Source organism: Peromyscus maniculatus, chromosome 21 (genome assembly GCF_049852395.1).
Source record: "Peromyscus maniculatus bairdii isolate BWxNUB_F1_BW_parent chromosome 21, HU_Pman_BW_mat_3.1, whole genome shotgun sequence".
Taxonomy (NCBI): domain Eukaryota; kingdom Metazoa; phylum Chordata; class Mammalia; order Rodentia; family Cricetidae; genus Peromyscus; species Peromyscus maniculatus.
In genome coordinates this window covers 14,071,784-14,093,104 of record NC_134872.1, presented here as the reverse complement: position 1 = coordinate 14,093,104, position 21,321 = coordinate 14,071,784, and the positions used below count along the sequence as shown (strand labels likewise).

At 55.5% G+C, this 21,321-nt stretch overlaps 2 protein-coding genes across 4 annotated transcripts in view; one reads left to right on the top strand and one right to left on the bottom strand.

The window, feature by feature from the left end:
- The window catches only part of Rsph14 (radial spoke head 14 homolog), a 79,576-nt gene that overhangs the window by 12,205 nt on the left and 46,050 nt on the right, over positions 1 to 21,321 (bottom strand). The window lies entirely within an intron of this gene.
- The window catches only part of Gnaz (G protein subunit alpha z), a 52,691-nt gene that overhangs the window by 2,890 nt on the left and 28,480 nt on the right, over positions 1 to 21,321 (top strand). The window lies entirely within an intron of this gene.

Below are 21,321 nucleotides of genomic sequence, written 5' to 3'. Positions count from 1 at the left end.
CCCCCAGGAAGGAAACCCAGGATATCCAAGCCTGGGGCAGCCTATGAGTCCTGTGTTTGACTTGAACATGATAAAAAAAAAAAAAAAGTGTTCAAGGCAGACACCAAAAGTTAGCTCCGGGTGAGCAGAGGCTACACTGTGCTCTCTGTAGCCTGAGGAGGGCCCAGGAGCACCACGGCTCTCAGTGACCTAGAGCCATGAAGCAAGAACTCCGGTGAAGGCATCAGAAGCCCTGGAGACAGGCCCTGGTCCTGTTACCTCTAGTTCAGACCCTTCTGGTCCTCATCTGTAAAGAACTAACAACGCTGTCCTTGGTCCCCACATCGGCTGTCCACTTTAATGTACCCACACTGGAGGAGAAGCGCAGGAGGAGAGGCGAGAAGGTGGCAAGTTGGATGCCAGCCTGAGCTGTATAGCAAGACCTTGTCTCAAAAGTGCCAAGTAGAGGGGCTGGAGAAGATAACTCAGCCGGTAAATCATTGGCCATTCAAGCGTGAGGACTGGAGTTCTCCTCCCCGGGAGCCACATAAACAATAACAGGAAAAAACAAAGAACAGGTGGTGAGCTGCGTACTTGTAATTCCAGTGTTGGTCATGGGGAGTAGAAACTTGCAAGTTCCCGGGGCTAGCTAACCAGACAGTGTAGCCTAGTCAGGCAAGACCCAGGCCCTCAAGAGACCCCCTTCTCAAAAATAAGGTGGACAACACCCAGAGAGAGGCAACATGCGAGATTATCTTCTGACCTGTGTGTGTGTGTGTGTGTGTGTGTGTGTGTGTGTGTGTGTGTGTGTGTGTACAAGTGTGTACCCATACCGCACACATAAAAACATGCTCATATGTACACATGAGAGAGAAGGGTAGTGGGCGGATCCCAGTGCAGGCATGCGGGTAGGATCTCAAGACTGGATCAGGTAAGGCTCACACTCCAGTGAGTCAGAGGACCTGGGCCGGTTAGAACAGAGGAGGACCTGGGACCGGTTGGAGTTTTTAAAAAGTGCTCCGCTCCACTGGGTGAGTAGCTCTAAGTGGGAGAGAATTGTCAAACATGGGAAGCCCTTGGTCCCATTCCCCACTACCAAAGAGCGATGATATCCTAAGTAAAATAAAAACGGACAGGGCTAGGATGAGACCCCGAGGCCCCTTGGGGCTAGGCGGTATTTCAGGGACTGAAGATGGGGAGAAGAGGGGATGAGTCAGATGGGAGCCCTGGAGTTTTATCTAGACGGATGCAGCTGACCCTGGGTGAGGAAGGAGGCTCGTGAAGACTCCTTCAAGAGGAAGAGACTTGGGGACCTGATGAGACTCTGGCAGGTATTGACCACGTTATGGTCAGAGCGAGGGCAGGAAGTCCTTGGCATGCAAGTGTTGGGGAAGCTGTCAGCCAGTGAGGTCACTGAAGACCCAGGGTGGATAGGACCTGAGAGTCGGAGGCTGAAGCTGGAGAACTGGCAGACTGGGGAAGGTGGGAACACCATTGTCACAGTCCTTTAGGAAGCTGGAGAAGGCGTCCCGGGGTGGGCGGTTGGTTGGAGGGGGTCCCTGCATTAAACACTGGGGTTGGAGCATCATGGGAAGCTCTGGCTACACAATCAGTTTGGGGCCTTGGTAAGAAATTAGTAGGCATTTCAAGATGGCTACAGCTCAGCATCAGGCTTGACCGAGGAGGGCCCTATGTGTACGCCCATGATGCCGGCCTACTTATGGGGACCATGGGAACAGAGCTGGGGCTGTGGTGGCCAGAGAAAGAGGCCTTACAAGCTGTACTGTGATGTTCCTGCTCCCATGTCCCCCTCCCCCTCCCCCACCCCACCCCCCGCGCCCCTTTCTCCATTCCCCTGAGTGGGTGGTAGATAAGCTGTGTGGGATCGGGCGGGACTATCCTGTGATCTTGTCTGTGTGATCTCCTGGCTAGGGATCCCAAAGCCACACATTGAAGACTTGCTCCCCACTGTGCGTGACCATTTCTCCCCTCTCCGTCTTTGTCGTCGTTCCCCCCCCCCCCCCCCCCCGGTGGCCAGTAGCCACTCAGGACGGCAGGTGTCAGGAGGCACACGTCTCGAAGCCCAGCCACGGTTGGACATGGGGCCGAGTGTGGCTGGCAGCTTCGTACAGTGACTTCCGTGAGTTTGTCTCCCCCCCCCCCCCACAGAAGCCTGCTACATCACAGAGTTTTGAGTTATTCACTTCTAAATTAAGGTATACGTCTCTTTTAGAGACGTCCCTGGAGAATCCATCAAGAAGTGCTAGGAAGCTAGACTGTCAGAAACCACAGCGCAGGGAGGGGCCTTTGGTGTCAAACCCAACGTGCCTTCTAGAACAATCCAACTCGAAGTGTATCCTGTCTGTCCCCAGGGCTCTTGTGGCCATGGCCATGCTGGGGCAGGCTGTGGTCAAAGCGATCCTTTGAGTGGGAGACCTCTGCTCCTGGGATAGAGAACTGGCCGAGACAGGATTCCTGAGTGGGCCTGGCCTAAATCCTGATTGCCTCAGAGAGGGTCCTCCTGTGAGCCATGGCCCTTTGCTACGTTGGGGCGGAGGGGTACTAGACTGATGCTCCACATTTCCTTAGAGCCTAGACCTAGACATTCCCAAGGAGGACATACCAAACCTGCCCTGCATTTCATGGCCATCCGCCTTCCAGGGGGGGCAGGAAATGTTTCTTAGCCCCTCACAATCAGTGCTGTGGAGGAGGGGCCGGTGTTTTATCTCCCTTTTAGTTGAAGAGACTAAGACATGACCCGGGGGGTGAGGGGGTGGAGGGGGGCGCTGGCTGTCTTCAGTGCCTCAGTAGACCCTGGAAGCCACTGCACTTGACAAGCCAGGCTCAGGGAGGGCATTATGGAGCCTGGGATTCTCAGCAGCATGGGGATAGCTCTCAGCTTCCTCCTCGGCAGACTGGCTTTACCCCCGCTTAGTCACAGGGAGAGCATGCTGAAGGCCACCTGACTGGACCTGGGGACCTGGGCATTTCCCATCCAGCCCTTTGGTTCTGGTTCCGTGGCTGGTGAGGGGTGCGCAGCTCCGGGATTGGGTGTATTTCCTTTCATCTCTTTTACTCCTTCGGGCCTCAGTTTCCTTCTCTCTAAAGGGACGAGAGGAGTGAGTGGACTGTGAGATCCCTTGTAGGCTAACCCCAGGGCTCATCCCCTGCAGGGAACAGAGGGAGGGTCTGCCGACGGGTGGGATACAGGGAGCATGGACACCGGCTGGCCGGCCGGCCTCACCCGCCATCCTTCTGCTGTCTCGGATCCCGCCTAAAATGAGCGGCTCTCCTCTGACGGCAGGGCTGTTTGACCCCCGGCATCCACATTGCAGGCCAGGTTTCTCCACAAGGCAGGACGGGCTCCGCAGTGGCTGTTGCTTTCGCTCGGGGGTTCTCACACGGGGCTCCATACTGAGAGGCTTTTCACATCTCGGACTCCATGCTTCCTTGAGTCTCCCTGGGACCTCGCTCTAACCTTACTCACATCCCTGGGGTGCGCATCGTCGTCGGTGGCCCTCCCACATCCCCCCTGTCGGTCACCACGGTCTGACCTGTTGGTTTCCTTTGCTTGCTGTTTGTGTATTGTTTCTTGGGTCTGAATGAAAGATGTATGAGGCACGGACTTTTTTTTTTTTAGGGGGGGGGTGTCCGCCTATGAGAAAAACGACACCCAGGGAGTCTGTTCTTGAGGAACAACCATCAGTAAGCGGGTGCACCTCACGCCATCCCTTCGAGTCCCTTTCTTGCGGAGGGTTGGCGTGCATGTGCCGACTGGTGTGGAGAATGGTGGCCCCGGCTTAGCCCTTTGCTCCCGAGAGAGATGGCTTTGCATCTTGGGTTTAACTGTCCATCACAAACCACCAACTGGGGGGGGCCCGGTAGGCCTGGCCCCGGTTCACGTCCCGGCCGGCCGGCTGGACGGCCGGACGCGGGGTCAGCTGCCTGGCTTCTGACACTGAGTCGGACGCCTTACCCCGGACACCGGGCCCCATGGCGGCGATGTGGCCATGTGCCTCGGTGGCACCTGGGTCAGACGAGGCGGTGGAATTTACATGCGAGTGGCACACAAGAGGTGAACCCGTGGGGAAACGGCCCTGAGGGGTCGACGACACAAGATCCTGATGGGAGGAAGGAGCAGCACAGTCAACAGAGTCGTGGCCGGGGGGCCTTGCTAGGTCCCAGATCTGGAAACAGCCTAGCAGGTCCGGTCGGCGGGGCTGCTCATAGCAAGAGGATCCCGAGACACTCCTATCCCCTTACCCCCACCCCCACCTTAATTTCACCACCTTTATTCTATTTATTTGTTTGTTCGTTTTGGTTTTTCGAGACAGGGTTTCTCTGTGTCGTTTTTTTTGGTGCCCGTCCTGGATCTCGCTCTGTAGCCCAGGCTGTCCTCGAACTCTCAGAGATCCACCTGGCTCTGCCTCCCGGGTGCTGGGATTAAAGGCATGCGCCAGCGCCGCCCAGCTGCCTTTACTCTTTATTTGCTCCCTGTTTCGTCTCGCTTTATCTGCAGTGCTAGCGGTACTGTGCACATGCTAGGCCTTGGCACGTACCCGTCAGGCACTCCACGGCTGAGCTACCACGCCAGCCCTCCTCGTTTTTTTTTTTTTTTTTTTTTTTTTTAAGTCGGAGGCTCTGGGCTGAGTCAAGAGCACAGGACGTTTTCATTTCTTACTCCAGATTCAGAGTGGCCGCCTAAAGCACACTGTGGCCGAGAGGACCCTAGGCTGTGTCATAGCTCACAGGGAAGCAGTCATGGTCGGTTAGCGAGAGCCTGTAAGAAGTTCACCTGGCAGGGTTGAAAGGTGCTTGCCGGCAGCCAGCCCTCTGTCACAGCCTGCCTGTTGCCTGTCAGCTTTAACTCGTCCCCATATCTCCTTACTTGGAATTGTGTCACACACACACACACACACACACACACACACACACACAGGGAAGGACTCATCGCTCTCCTCAGCACCCTTGTCGCTGACATCTGGAGTCTCAGAAGCGGCTTGGCCATTGTTGTTGATGGTCCCTTATGTCAACCGATGTCTTGATGACCAGAGAATGGCAAGGTGTGTGAGCCCTAGACCCTGAGACACTCAGTGTTCCCACCTGACCCATGCAGTGGTCCACCAGGGGTGAAAATGGGAAACCCCTCCAAGCAGCTGGGGGCGGGGGATCCCTAGGGTTCTTTTAGATGAGGGTTGGCAAGATGGACTTACAACTTTTGTCCTGGCTTCAGCAGGTCCTAGAACTCCATGAGAAACAGTTTGACCCAAAATGGTAGTGTGTGCCCTGCACCCATGCTGGGGTTGGGCGGTCGGAGCTGGGTGAAGGGGGACGGGGGGACGGGGGGGGGGGGGCTGCGGCACTCTGGGACAGGAAACCAATAGTCTGTATGTGAGGGTGGGGGTTTGTGCTGACGGACGACCCGCCCCTGTGCCTCCCCCCCCTCCCCCCCCCCCCCCGCCGGCTTCACTCATGTCACACAGCATGTCCTCGTTGGCCTTAGTTGTCCCAAGCGTGTGCGTGCTCGGACCTGTCCACCTGCCCCTCTTGTCTCCGACTGCCCTGTGGACTGGCTTCCAGGAGCCTCACGTCCATCCCTGCCACTGAGTGTGGGTGCAGATGGCCTGTCCCTCAGCCAGACATTCTCCGCAGCGGAGCTGCCCCGCTCACCCACTCTGTTACCTCTGATATGCACTGCAAACATATTTCTTGATAAATGCTGGGAAGAAAAATAATTAGAGTGTTGCCTCTATTATCCAATTTCTGATTAATCAAACTCTCTTTGTCCTCGGCCAAAATCTATTCATTTCCCTTAAACACTGGGCTGGTGCCAGGCATCGATTTCCTCTGCGATAACACCATGCACACACACACACACACACACACACACACACACACACACACACACACACACACACACACTGCCAGTCTGCCCTGCCCTGTGGCTGGGCCTGCACAGAGGCATTGGTGGGTCCACTCCTGTTCCCCAATCCCACCTGCCTTTTCCAGGGAGCCTCCTGAATATATATCACTTCCCTGCCCCAGCTCCTGGGGTTCCTTGATCACCCCACACACACACACCCACACACCCTTGGTTTTTAGGTTATGGGTATGTTCTGGGTCAGGATGCATTACAGCCCCTGGCCCTTAGCCTCCAGGCCTTAGATATGTCTCCGTCACTGGCACAGGAAGAAGGTCAGTGCTGAAGGGGGGAGAATAGGCCTATTGGGGGGCTTCAGAGCAGCATGGGGTCTATATAGGGAAGGAAGCAACAGACACCCAGCCCCCCCCCAATTTACAAGATAGAGGATGTCCCAGACTCTGGTGACCTGGTGACTTCTCGGCAGGGCAGCATTGCCACCCAGGGGAAGGGGTGTCCGGATGTCCCTTCTCCCATCCGTCGCCCAGTCACTCCGTGCTGCTCACGCTGTCGATCATGATAGGAAAGAGTATAGTGCCCAGTGTATGTGAGCTCTGCAGTGACATGTTGTTCTAGAAAGAAACAGTACTGTGAGGTGAGACTTGGATACTCGGGTCAGGGTGATTGGTTTTGCTTGTAAATATGACTGGCAGGGAAGAGACTTCTGACCCACTGGATGTAAGACGTCTCTGGACAAAATTTCACAGACTTTGACAGAGGAGAGAGATGGAGGGTGCAGTTGTCCTGAGTTGAGAGGGATCCCTGTGTGATAGAGATTGCCGGGGAGATGAGCTGAGGAGGGGCTGGGGGTGGGGAGGCAGTTGGATAGTGTGCCACAGCAGAGCCCGTGCCCCCCCTCCCCCCGGCAGGACCATGACCCCAGCTCCGAACTAAAATGACAAGGGACAGAAAGAAGGCTTCAGGCCCAAGAGAGAGAGACACCAGCTGCCTTATGTCTAAGAAGAAGCCCTTAGCTGCCGGCGGAGCACCAAGTCCATGGGGCCGGTGACATCAGGGGTGCCTGTGAGGTCACTGCTGCTGTCCAGGTGGCAGGCTGAGTGGCTTCAGCTCGATGACTCGGTTATAGACAGAGATGGAAGGATAGCAGAGGGCCCTGGGCCTGGCCCGAGGTGCCCTGTTCGAAAGGGAGTACCCGGAAAGTATACAAGCATGTTGTGCATGACACAGTGCTCCCGGAACCTCTTGTTCCTATGGCTACGCTGTCACCGACTGCTGTCCCACACCCATTGTTGTCTGCCGCAGGGCCGTGGAGCCCTCTTTTTTTTGGGGGGGGGGAATGCTTGTGTTGATCTACCTCTCCCTCAAAGTGCACAGTAGTGGGGCTCTTCTCCCTCCTGGGCTCCCCATGTGGTCAACCCAGTGCTCTTCCATGGCTGGAACTTCACAGGACTTAGCTTCATCCCTGATCGTGTCCTGAGCACCTCCCCCCATCGCACCCACCCCCCTCTCAGAGTTTCTCCTGGGTGTTCTCCTTCTGCTGGTCATAGTGTAAGAACACTCCACTCGGCCTCGGCCTCTCTTTTGGTTTGGGTTTGCGTTGTTCAAGACAGGGTTTCTCTTGTAGCCCCGACTGTCCTGGAACTTGTTATGGAGATCAGGCTGGCCTCGAACTCAAGAGATTCGTCTGCCCCTGCCTCCCAAGTGCTGGGAATGAAGCTGTGTGTTACCACGCCCAGCTAGCCCCTGCCTCTTAAGGACCTCACCAAGATTGTTCAGGACTACCTTCAAGTGTAGATGCGCACAGGAGGGACCTAGCGCTGGCCGGAGAACAGATGCAGAGGCCCCAGGCGGCAGGCCTCAGGCAGATCTCAGCACTGACCGAGTGCACGTTTCTGGGCCCTTCTCAGACCTGAGGAGGATCCCAGAATCTGCCCTGGGACGACACTGGCCGTGTGAACTGAGTCGGAACACAAGTGTAAGCGTAGGTGGGTCCAGAAGAGGACTGTGGGACAAAGCAAGGAAGAAAGGGGAAATGGGTAGAGAGGAGGTACACCTCACCTTCCAAACAACAAAGAGAAGAAAGGGGCCTCAGGAAGGAGCCAGGCCTCAAGAACTCATTTGGAGAGCTTCCGGAAGTGGGGTTAGATTATGGATGTCTGAGACAAGGGCAGGAATCTACAGACATCCAGTATGGCGACATCAGGTTATCTCCTCAACCCAAGGACCTAATTCAACCAGCAGTGAACCTTCGCCAGGCCACAGCTCCCCCAGGCAGCACACCATTTAATGTGGCTCGCATCCAAGGCCCCGCCTCTTGGCTGCCTTTTTTTTTTTTTTTTTTTTTTTTTTTTTTTTTATTTCTTTTTCTCTTCTCCTCCATAGGTCGAATTCTTCATTTTTACCCCTTCAGTCCTGGCCAAATCTCCTTCTGAGTCAGTGTTCTCAGTGAAGCTATCACCTCTTGTCTGGTCAGCCTTGGTGGCTGTGGGCCAGAAGATTACACATGTGGCTGGCCAGAGTCACGGGGATACAGGAGAGGGCCTCTCCAGTGATCTCACCCTCCTTCAGCAGTAGGACAGTGACGGGCCACTGTGACCCACCTAACTGTAGCGGAGCCATGGGTTGGGCTAGGGGTTGTGTAGGGGAAGGGGGGGCGGTCCCTGTATACACATTCCTGTACTTCCTAATATCTACTTGGATTCTAGCTGAGAGAGACAGAGACAGAGAGAGACAATGAGAGACAGACAGACAGACAGACAGACAGACAGAGAGCAAGCACTTGGAGTTGGCAAAGGAGGACCTGCTACCAGTTTGCAAGTCAGGAAGGTCACGGCACACAGCATGGAAAAGCTAACCCAGTGGCCAGGGCCCTAGCGACTTGGTTTGCAAAAATACCACAAACATAGTCATGTTTTCCTAAGCCCGATCAGCAACACCCTGCATTTTCTATCATTTTTCAGACACTTGCAGGGTGTGTGATAAATGAAATGCAAAGTCATTTGCAAGCCTTCCTTCTAGAAAACTGGTGGTGAGCAGAGCCCTTTCCCCACCCCCCACCCCGCTCTGTCATCTGCTCCCCGAGTGTATGGGAGTTCTCCAGTCTCCCTGTGAAGCAGGCTGTGCTGGCCTGTGGCCAGGGCTGCTCCCAGAACAGTGGGGTAGTCCTCAAGCACCCCTGAGCACTTGTTTGCCCACCCCTGGGAGTCGGCCGTGTCTGTCCCAAGCTTGTTTATTCCAGTTGTCCCTATTATAATTACATCCTTGACTATTACATAAACAAATAGATGATGAACAAGGGGGCTTCTGTAGAAACCACAGTGGCTGGCTTGTAAGCCCCCCAAAGCTGGGTGTAGTTTGGTCTAGCGTGGGTAAGACCGTTGAAGTTTGGGCACGGGGGAGTCATCACCACCTAGGGTTTGAATAGCAGCTGCTGCTTTCTCCACACGCACACCAGGGTTGGAGAAAGCACACTGGGTGTCAGGGAAGGTGTGCTGCTGTGATGACGCAAGGACACTGCTGGCAGTTCCAGAACGTGAGCCTGAGCTGCGTCCGGGAAGGGCTCAGTCCCTCGGCACCGTAGCGTGGGGATGCACGCGTATCTGTATTAAGTGACGACGAGGAAAACATTTCTAAAGTGCTTCGCTTTGGTTCCTGAGCATCCTCTATAAATCACTCCTCATTAAAGCAGCAAGCCAACAGCCCCATCTCGATATCAGTGTTTGGTGATTAATGGGTATTAGAAATGCATCTCGATATCAGTGTTTGGTGATTCATGGGTATTAGAAACGCATCTTAATAATTTATCACATTGGAAGTTGGTTGCGGGTGTCTGTTGTTTGTTTGCATAGGGGGATGCGGTTCTGCCTGAGAAGGTGTAAGCTGTGGTGTACAGCAGACGCAAAGTCGCAAGAGACAGGCCAAGGGTGCGAGGGGACCGCTTGGTAATCTGTAAGAGCTCCCAGGAAAGGCCAATCTGAAAGCCCCTTTCTCCAAGACAGGCGAGTCAACTGGGTTCTTAGAAGTCGCCGGGGTCAGTAGAGGGAGAGTCTAGGGACAACCTGAAGGGAAGAGACGCTTCTGGTGTGGGGAGTGGGACACAGGTCCAGGAACCAGGAAGAGAGGGAGTTTAGACAGTGACCAGGAGGAGAGGGCATGGGCAGGAAGGACGAGGGCTGGGCAAAGGGGTCGTAGGCCAGGACGATGAGAGGAGAATGGGATAAGGGGGTGGGTGGGGCAGAGAACGCAGGGCTAGGGCGGGGGGAGGGGGGGCGCTAGAGAAAGAGAATGTAAGTGAGGATTGCAGCAGGGACCAGGAGGAAAAGACACCAGTTAAGGGCTAGAGATTCAGGAAGAGAATGCGGTGTGAGACCCCAGGAACCAGAGAGAAGAGGACACGGGGTGAGGATGTGCCTGGTACAGAATGTGTAGTAAGTAATTAGCCCGGGCAGGGAGGGCTGGATGGTAGGAGAGCGAAGGGCAGAAGCTCCGGGAGGAGGACTCCAGCCAACAGGGAAGAGGGAACTAGAAACTTCTAAGTCTGGGGTCTTTGTTGGATGGGTCACCTGTTCAGGAAGGATGGTGAGACACCCATCTAAGGGGGATGTGTGGAAAACAGGAGCCAAAAAGTCAGGGAGGCAGATGGAGGGACCCTGGAATCCCAACAGAACCAGGTCCCAGAACATTCAGGAGGGTCTGTGGGCCAGCAGAGACCTCAGGGCCCCGAGGTCCATATGACTGTTGGTGTGTGACCCCCCGCCCCTCCACCACAGGCTCCTAAGCGAGGTCACATTAGGTAACGTACTCCAAAGGGAGCGCTGGGAAGCTTCGAGCTCTGTGCAAACATCTTTCGGTATTGGACCATCTATCCATCCATCTGTTCTGCAAATCTTTTCACAGAGCACCTGCTTTGAAGGAAGTGGAGCTGGCAATTGCAGGGGGCCGGGGGGGGGGGGGAGGTAGAGCAGAAGCCCAGAGAAGCCTACAGTGGGGAATCTCAGGGGAGACCACGCTCCCAGTGTAGTCGGGAAGGGTACCATGGTGGGACCCAGGAGCCCTGAGGCCAGGGGAGGGCCAGTCTGCCCTTCCTTCCTGGGGCAAGATCCAGCACTACCACGGAGCCAGCCTCACACTGCAGTTTCAAAAGCGATCTGGAAAATGTCATGTGTGATAGGCACTGTGGGCCCTGAAGGGTGTGAAATAGAGCCCAGGAGGCAGAAACTTTTTTTTCTCTTTTGTGGGGTGGGGGGTGGGGTGGGGTTGGATGGGGGTGGAGGGGTGGGGGGGTAGGGTTCACAGGAAGGAAGGGGTGGTTGAGCTCTCTTCCCACAAGAGCAGTTCCATGGAGGAATTGCCTAACCTTGTCTTTGTCCAGTGTCAAATAGAGGGTTGTTTTTTTTGTTTTTTGTTTTCCTCTTTTGGGAAGATGGGGCTTTTGGTCCCCAAATACATGTTGTATCAAACACCTTCGTGAACTATCAGACCTTCCCTATAGTCACACTGGGTGAGGGAAGAGGCACAGAGGAAGCCAGAGTAGGGTCTGCGTGCACACGGCTGTACCCCACACATTCACTGGCACCTCGCGGTAGCAGGCTTGAGAGCTGCCCTTACTCCTGAAGCCCAGTGAGGGCTGAACAGCCACTGTTCAGACAGGACGTTTCAGCCGGAAGGAAACGTGCCCCTGTCATCCAGATGAGTGTGGGTCCAGCTCCAACTCCACTCACTCTCCAGCACACGCACTGACTCTGCTCAGCCTTCCCAACGGAGTGCCCACTTGACATCTTACACTGCAACGTGGAGGGGCCGGAATACGGAAGCGCCTCTTCCAAATCCAGGAGAGCTGCTGCTCTGGGAGCCTGGCGACACCCGTGGCGTCCCACGTGGCATCCACTCCCGCACGGCCCTGCCCAAGCGCACTCACCCTCTCCAGCCCAGTTTCCTACCCCTGGTGTCAGCCTCCTCAAGAGCCCCTAACCTTTCAGAGGGCTCCCAGACTTTGAGCCCTACCTCTGAGGTGTGGGCATAACCTCCAGGTCGCCAACAAGCCCCCCTTTTGCAGTGAGGTCAGCTTGGGATGTTCTGTTTTCAGCCATTCTTCACCAGGGCTGTTCTCCATCCTTCATCGTGTCCCGGCCAGTGCAGTGCTGGTCTGTGTCAGGAACGGTCTGGTTATCTTCCAACCACACCAGGAGCTCCTCAGGACACAAACTCAGCTTGTCTTCCCCGAGTCCCCCCTGCGTGGAGCGGAGCGATGCATAGGGGGGCTCGGGTCTGAGACGGCAGGGAGGATGTATTGCTCACTTGCCACGTGGATTTGAGAGCGGAGAGCCTCAGGCCCCAGGCCCAGATCTAAGATGCTGAGCAGAGCCGTAGAGGATGCCTTGCTAAAACACGCAAGCGCAGCTGGGTAGAAGAGGGAGGAAGAGGAGTCTCTGGCCTGAGGACAAGGAGCGCAGTGTGGATGCCACAGCCTGGCAGTCTGCTCCCATGAGCGTCCCAGCAGAGAGGTCCTTCTGTACATCCCATTTGCATTCCCAGAACCCAGCATCTCCTCTGAGCAAGAGACAGAGTGGCCACCAAACCACAGCAGGTCCTGTACCAGCCTTTCTTGTGAGGAAGGTAATCCTTTTCCTTCATGGAGAGAATCCCAGTTTGGTGCCGGGGCGGCTGTCCCCAACCAGCAGACACTAATCCTCACTGTTTAACAAACAGCCAGTGACCTCACCTGGCCCTTCTGCAGTCCCAGGCTAGCAACAAAAACACTCCCTTCACATTGTCGTGTATTCCAGATAATTTCTATGATGAACGACTTGGGCTTTCCACTTGAAGTTCTTCTTAAAGTAGGAGTGTGTGTGTGTGTGTGTGTGTGTGTGTGTGTGTGTGTGTGTGTGTGTGTGTGTGTGTGTGTGTAAATCCATTTCAAGAAAAACATTGTAGCAAGTTATACCCAGATGTGGCCAGATTAGGAACACAGCATGGGGTACAGAAGTGGGGGATGGGGGGTTGATTAAAGCTGAGTTCTGTAGACTCCCTTGAGGAACTCACCTCCTTTCTCTAGACTTCTACAAAGTCATGGACCAGCCCCTGTGTTTACCCTTACACATGGGCGGGCATAGATGAGAGCCAGCAGGTGTGGGGTGGGAGTGTAGCTATCTACCAAGTGTCTGTGGCCACAGGCTTCTGGGCTCAGTTTCCCTAAATACCTGCTTCCCCTGGTGGCTCCAGCTGCCCAAGGAGGCAGGCTGCTGCCGTAGACTACGCCATGAAGCCCTGGCTTGGTTCCAGTACCTTCTCCCCAAGCCCACTGTCTCATCTTCCCTGGGACAGACACTCCCAGAGGCCAGCCCAAAGCTGCCCCCCCCCCCCCCCCGCCCCACACTGTTCAAGAACACACACAGATGAAATGGATTCACCCCGGACCGTGCCCAGGCATTTACAGTAACAGGTGGGGACGAGATTGCATACAGATCTGGCTGAGGAGAACAAGTCCATAGCCGTGGGGTCTTGGCTTCTGGGCTGTACTTTGTATTGGGCAAAGAAGGCTGATACGGACAGAGAAGGGAAATAGAGCCGGCTGGAGGGCCAGACTGCATGAAGAAGACTCCTCCTGTAGCCCAGGCCCGGCTTTGGACAAACCTAACAAAGCTGCTCCGCTTCAGCAGGAAAGAGAGGAATGTACAGTGTCTCAGCTGAAGAAGAGGGCACCATCTAGTAAGGCAGGCGTGAAGAGGCAGGAGAAAAAAAATGTTTCCGAATTAAGAGGGCAGGAAACTGGTTATCAGTGGCAGCCGCAGGCACAAGCTTTTCCGTTTTCTTCTGTTACTAAAATAAAGTCATGGTGGGTGTCCACTCAAGGACTTCAGTTCCAGGAGTAAGCCAGAGGGTCCATATGTAAATCTTGGTGTGTTCATTCATGGATTCGTTCATTTTGAGACAGGGCTTGCTATATAGCTCAAGCTGGCCCAGAACCCATGATCCTCCTGCCTCAGCCTCCTGGGTGCTGGGACCATGTGTCTGTAGCCATAGGCTTCTGGGCCCTGCTTCCCCTGGTGGCTCCGGCTGCCCAAGGAGGCATGCTGCTGCCGTAGACTACGCAGTGAAGCCCTGGCTTGGTTCCAGTACCTTCTCTCCAAGGCCACTGCCTTGACTTCCCTGGGACATAAACTCCCTGAGGCTAGCACAAAGCTGCCCCCCCCCCCACTGTTCAAGAACACACACAAGTGAAATGGATTCATGAAGAATCCATTCATGGCGTGTGTACCACCACGCCCAGCTGAGAACTCACGAAAAGAAACGAATGAGCTCTGTTGGCCTGGGGAAGCCTCCTGGCGAGTGAGTTGGGCAACCAAAGTCCAGCGGTGTGTGAACTGCCCAGGTGCGGGCCTCAGGGAGCCCCTCTCATCCAGATGAGTGTGGGTCCAGCTCCAACTCCACTCACTCTCCAGCACACGCACTGACTCTGCTCAGCCTTCCCAACGGAGTGCCCACTTGACATCTTACACTGCAACGTGGAGGGGCCGGGATACGGAAGCGCCTCTTCCAAATCCAGGGGAGCTGCTGCTCTGGGAGCCTGGCGACACCCGTGGCGTCCCACGTGGCATCCACTCCTGCACAGCCCTGCCCCAGTGCGCTCACCCTGTCCAGCCCAGTTTCCTACCCCTGGTGTCAGCCTCCTCAAGAGCCCTGCTAGTCCTTGCAGACTTAGATATGGGGTGGCTGTGGAGCTGAAACTTTGACCCTTTTGCCCGACAGCCTGATGTGAATGAAGGGCCTGGGGAGCTCAGCTTGCCACCGCTGGGCCGGCCGCCCTCTGCCCCCTCCCCGTGACAGCATGGTTGTTGGGTGCCCAGGGAACATAGGTAGAAGAGCTGCCACTGTCAGGGCGGAAGGTGACTGCAAAAAATGGAGTGGAGGGTATGGGCAGTGCTGAGGTTCACCCCGACTTGGGGTACACTTGGCCTTCATGGGGAACTTCAGAACAGGCCAGGGTCAGGCAGGTGCAAGCAGCCCCAGAGTAACTCCCGTGGGTTAGAAAGGACTCCGTGATAGGGACTCTTGATTCTACCTCAAGACCTGTAACCACATACACTGATGCCCCCCACACAGAGACTGGAGACACTCCAGGCCAGATTTTTTTGCCTGGGGTACAAGACAATAGGACTCCTCATGCACTCAAGGTGTGTGGTATTTGGGGGCATTTAGTAGCCCAACTGTGTGTCAGGGTGCAGCCTCACTGCTTTGATGTATCCTGGGCTTTGGCTACCCACCACCTTTTGGGGTTCTACTCACCGAAGCTAACAGTCTTGGGTCTCGGGTCTGACCATTTCTCCACCCATTCAGCCTGAGTGTAAACCCTCAGGGGGCCTGCATATCTCCCCAGCAAGTAGCTCTGTGTTCAGAGGGAGTGTCTGTGCAAATCTCCTGCTGTCCTGGATCAACCTATCTGGTGGTCTAGGTTCAGCATGAGGCAGGCCTTCCTGAGGGACTAGCAAGGATGGTAACAGGTAGCCAGGGATCTAGACAGGTAGAGGACAGGCTGCTTGTCTGTGAGAAACTAGGACGTGGTAGTGAGGGACCCTGGCCCGTAAGCCAATAGATACCTTCCTACTCTAGAGTCACCTAGCTTGGACAAAGACACCCGGTGACTTGGGTCCGATCTGCCTTTCCAGTGCTCTTGCGGGGCCAGCTCACTGACCGTTGCAGAGGAGGTCCTGAGAGAGGAGTTTGGGGGGGACAGACCAGAAGCTGGCACAACCCAGCGCTGTCGCAGTGGGTTCTGGCAGCCATGGGTGTCGGTTTTGTACTGTCCAAGTCCTCTGTCTCGGAGGGAATATGTCAAGCCTCCAGGGACTGTAAGCTATAGGTATAGACCAAGGAGGAGCGGCGCTAACTGGTGTAGAGGGTGTCCAAGATGCGAAGATCCTTAGAGAAGTGACACTGTCTATAACTATGTCTCTGGCCTGCTCAGGGTTGTCACTTGATATCTTTTCCAGGACAGAGAGGGTCATATTTAGGAAGGGGCAGGGTACACTGAAGGTAGGCTGATCAAGTAGTGAGTAGATACCAGAGTCAGACCAGTGGTTCTTAACCTTCCTAATGCTGCGACCTTTTAATATGGTTCTTCATGCCGTGGTGACCCCCCCCCAGCCATAAAATTATTTAGTTGCTACTTGATAACTGTAATTTTGCTACTAATATAAATATCTGATATGTAGGATATCAGACATGTGACACCCCCCCCCCAAAGGGTTTTCAACCCATGGGTTGAGAACCGCTGCTCTAGACTCAGGCAGGTAGGGAAGGTCTTAAAGAAGACGGTTGGTACTTGTGATAGAGTCCAAGCAGGGACCGAGAGTTCTGGCTTCGGAACTGGAAGGAACGCGGACTTCTAGTAGAGGATTCCCCGGGTGGGGTCAGGGTTCGCGCACTGCGCACTGAGTCTTTGTACAGTGGCGTGATTGAGGCCAGCGTGGAGCTTGTAAAGATCTGGGGGCCACAGAAGACTAGCTGCCCCAAACTGCTGGGCGAGGACAGAGACATCACGTTCTACATGCCTCCAGCTGCGTGCATCTGACGGAGGGCTGGGACAGACTGGCCGATACTGACTGACTGACGGATACGGCACACACAGCTGTACTGAGGTCCCACACTCCGAGGAGAGTCGACTGTTATCCCCATGCCTACCGTTTTCTCTCTCAGCATCCCTTCTCCGATAGTGGCCCTACCTCTCAGCCTTGCTGGACAGACAGTCCTTGGGACGCTGCATCCCCTCCCTGCTCCCACCCAGCCACCACTCACTCCATCACTGCCCTGCGGCTCATCTTAGAGAACCACCTGCAGCGTCCAGCTGTCACATCCGCTTGCCACTTGTCCCCCCCTCCACATCCTGGCCCTCTCACCTGGAGTCTGTACACAGGAGCTTTTCCCAGGCTGTTGTAACCCAGTGGTATCATCCCAGCCCTAGTTGGCTTTTTTTTTTTTTTTAAAGAATTATTTATTTATTATGTATACAGAAGAGGGCGCCAGATCTCATTACAGAGGGTTGTGAGCCACCATGTGGGTACAGGGAATTGAACTCAGGACCTCTGGACGAGCAGTCAGTGCTCTTAACCTCTGAGCCATCTCTCCGGCCCCCTTGTTGTCTTTTGACTTGCCACTGGACCATCACTTGGGCTGTCCTTCCAGCCCCTCGCACGCACGGGTACCTCAGCCTTCACCAGCATCTCCCTCGGCCTCAGATGCCTGCCCGCCTGCTCCTCTACCACGGGCTTGCAGTCGTGTCTCCTCCTCCGCGAGGAGGCCAGCCTTGCCCACCCTTGCAGACTGGCCGCCTGTGCGCTCCACCCTTGACCTTCCCCCTCCTAACGGGGAGCCCCATTTTTACAGTAAACTTTGCCACCTCGTCCCTTGCTGTTGTTTATGCCCTGTCTACGGTCTGACTCCTGTTGTCTTTCCCTGAGTAAATTTGGGGACCTGGTCTTTGCCTTATCCAATGCACAGACAGCCCGAGCTCCAGGCTCCGAGCCACGGCTTCCTAACGTAAGTGTGAGATGATGCACTGGCTGGCTTCCCCAGCCCCTTTGTTCACCACTGTATCGCCGCTGGGCCCTCCTGTCCGTGACCACCTTGCTTTGAGGATTACCATGTGGAACTGCACACAGACACGCACTTTACCCCATCCCGTGGAACATCTTCACTGCTACTTAAGCAGATACACACACACACACACACACACACACACACACACACACACACACACACACACACACACATACATATACATGCACACATCCACAAACATCCAAACACACATACACATAAGCGCATGCGGGTCACTGTCACAAACGTGCATCTGCACACACAGCTTCGAACCGTTTTCTTGTTTCTCTTTGATGAAGGAAAAGTGAGAATCCAGCTAGGCTCCTCCTGGTACTTTTCTCATCTCCGATGAGGCCCTTTGACCTCCCTTCAGTTCCGCAATGACTGTGGCTCGTCTCTCCTGTCCACACCCACACATTCCAAACCTTTGTACAAGCCTCCTCCCTGCCTAGTACTTCTATTATTTCTAGCCATCCCCAAGGACACCGTGCTGGCAGATCCTGGGTGTCACCCTGGGAACTCAGTTTCTGGGCCAGGAAACATCAAACTATGTGGACGCCCACTGAGCCCACTCTCCCTCTGGCCAGATGACATCAGGCTCCATTCTGAGACCGGAGGGGTCCCTCAAGACCCAGTGAAATCCAGGTAGACTCAGAGAGAGGGCTGACAGGAGCCCGACCTCAGCGGGTAGGCCTGGCTGAGGTTCCATTCAGAGCATAGCCGGACTTCTGCATCCATCATCATCTCCCAGTCCCACTACTCTGGCACTCGCCCAGGTGTGACCAGACCCCACAGAGGCGCGAAAAGAATTCTGGGAAGGGTCCTCAGCTTGTTTGCTTAAGGTATCTGGTACCCTGGTGATCTAGCAGAGGGTGACTCCACGGTGCCATCACTGTGACAGTTTCTTGCCGTGTCCCCATGATACGAGCTCGCTGCCTGACCACAGTTTCCCCTTTATTCCCTCGCTGCCCCCCAGCAACCAGTGCCTACTTATCAAGGACCAGCCCTTGGCTTCGGGTTTCTAGACAGCAACAGATAGGGCTCTCAGCTGGCAGCATGCTGCCCCCAAGCCAGCTCCCCCAGTTCCCCTGCAGCCTCGTGGTGCTGACGCACATTTCCTGAAGCTCGGATCACATGTCCATCCACAGAGAAACCTCTTCCTTCGCCCACCGCTTGAGACCAAAGGCCAGGCTGCTTCTCTTTATTCTCAAGATCCAGTGCTGGGGAGGGGGGCACCACCAGGGCAGGAACAGGATGGGCAGTTAAGGGTAGGCACCATGCTTTGGTGCCCTGCCTGCTCACAACCACGGTCTCCTCCCAGTTCCCCAGCGGTGCGTCTTTCTCCCGCACCACACCAGTCCTGAGGAGACCTCTGCCTGACAGGAGACACTGCAGGACAGACAGACACACAGCAAAAGCAGCAGCAACGTGGAGGGGAGGTTCCTCACTCGTGTGAGCTGACCTACAAAAAGCAGGCAGAGTTCCAGCAAGAGACACCTAAAGCAGAATTGGCCGAGAGCGTGGAGCCCAGAGCAAGCAGGACCTGACAAGACAGGATCTCCTGTTCAGATGCAACTCTGGACCAAGGTTCCCCTCAGGAGTCAGAACCCCCTACCAAGACTGGGGTCACCTATGTAGACTAGGCCATGTGCTGAACGTGTGGTCACTGTAACCTGTCCCCAGGATCCTAGTTTTCTTGGCAGCGGCTCGGGAGGCTCATTTGGCGGGACCAGATAAAAGAGAACCAGACAGTGAGGCCTGGCTATACCTTTGACTTTTAAAACACTGAAGAACGTGGTGTGAACAAGGAACACCCTCAGCCAGGCCTCGGGAGGGAGGGTGACATGGCAGGAAAATGGCATTGGCCCCAGTGCACCCCCATTGATTCACCCAGCGGCGGCTAGAAAGGCTTCCTGGAAAGATGACCCCCCACACACAGCAGGCTGGAGATGGTACACACCTCTGTACCCTGGGTGTTGGGGGGGGGGGGCTGTCAGGTCATCAGTGTGAAGGGAGAGGCTCGGGCAAGCCCTAGTGTGATGAGAGACGGGGGCCTTATCAGTGCCATGGCATTTGCTTACAATGAAAGTGCATTAAAGGAAACGTGGCTCCGGACCTTGGTCTGCACAGCCACAGCGGAGTGTGGCTCCAGTGCGCGTGCGCGCGTGTGCTGTCTGTGTGCCACCACTGAGCGCGTGCATCTCAAGGCTTCCCGTTCTCAGACATCCCGGGATCATCCCAGCGACGTCTAATCACCGCTCGGAGCAGCTCTGCCTCTGGGGTGTCTCTGGCACACTCCTTCATGGCTGCTCAGGCGGGACTGCCGAGAAGTGGAGAAGTCCCTTAACCTCCCCTTCCTTCCCTTCCTCCCCCTACTCCCACTCGGGGGGCCACTGTGCACTGAGCACTGCTCGTGGTGGTGGTGGCGGTGAAGCCGGGGGTGGGGGTGGCTGCTCACTCAACGCTCTTTACCAGGGGAAGAGGGCAGGCAACATCAGGACAGAAGGTCATGCATGTCCCACAGCAGCCGAGGGCAGCGGTGGGGAGAGGGCAGGGGAATGGATGGATTCCGGCTGAGGAGGTAACGATATCATGATGTTGTGACCGGGGAACAGTGGGGTGGTGACTGCTACGGGCTGGTGCTTGCAGAGTACCAGGCTTTCTCTGTTGGGGAAAGATGCTCTTTCCCGCCCAGATAACCCGTGAGCACGAGGGATGAGCTCAGAGATGTGGAGTAAATGACCCAGGGTGCTGAGAGGCAATGGGGGACCTGGCCAAAAGCTGTGTGAAGAGTGAGGTTCACACCCTGAAGATCCGAGGCCACGGCCGCTGGGGAAAGTGTGGGTAGGGACAGGGAGGGGCACGGTATGGGGGCTGGGCTGCCATTTCCTAAGGGTCCAAGTCAGATGGGGAAAGGAGCACGTGGGTGGCTGGGTAGGTTGAGTCTCAGATTCTGGTCACCCCCTAGGAGTGGAGGCAGAGGGAGGCTCCTGTCTAGATGAGGAGCTCTGTCTGCCTTGGGCCTTCGCCCCCAGAGCCTGCTATCGGGGACGGGGGACATCAGGTAGGTTATAAAGTACCTGTGGCACAATAGCCAAGCAAAGACAGATCAGAAGAAAGAAGGCAGGAGATGTGTCATGGCCGGGGGGCTGCCACCCTGGGCTCCCAGACAGCGGCAGAACTGAGTCTCCGGCTGGAGGAGACCTGTCCCAGCCACCCAGCGGGTCAGGGAGGTATCTAGTAGGTAACCTTCCCCCTAGTGGTCAACAGGTGTCACTGGCTCCAGCTGTGAGTCCAGCTGTTCCTCATTAACACTCTGGCCTAGAAGGATCTGTGAAAGATTCAGCCTGAACCTAGCTCGGACCTGAGCGAGCAGCCATGGCTGGACTTGGAGATTCCCAGTTTTCTGAGGGCTTCCCTTAGACAGATGATCACCATATCGCCCCGATTTGCGGGCCTTGGCCATTCCTTAAAAACTGTGCCTAGCTACTGCTCACTCAGGACCCTATGGTACCCCCAGCTGCTGATTCCCCCTGGAAAGGACAGCCGGGGGGCCAGAGCTCCGTCCTGACACACGGTACACACTCTCTGCATCTGGCCCTACAACGGAGGTGGCCCTGTGTCTAAAGGGGTGAAAGTTGGGAGATACCCCATTTTCCCTGGCTTCCTTCGGGGGGAGACGGGACACACAGCCAGGACTGTACTGTAAAGCAGAACAGGGCTGAGCTCCCTCTGTGTCCTGGAATAGTGGACACCCGCAGCGGGGGATCATACTGTGGAGCCCCAGGCAGACACACAGACTCAGAGGGGACAAGGTCAACAGGGTCCAGGAGGCAAGAAGTGGCAGAAGTGAATCCATGGGGTGG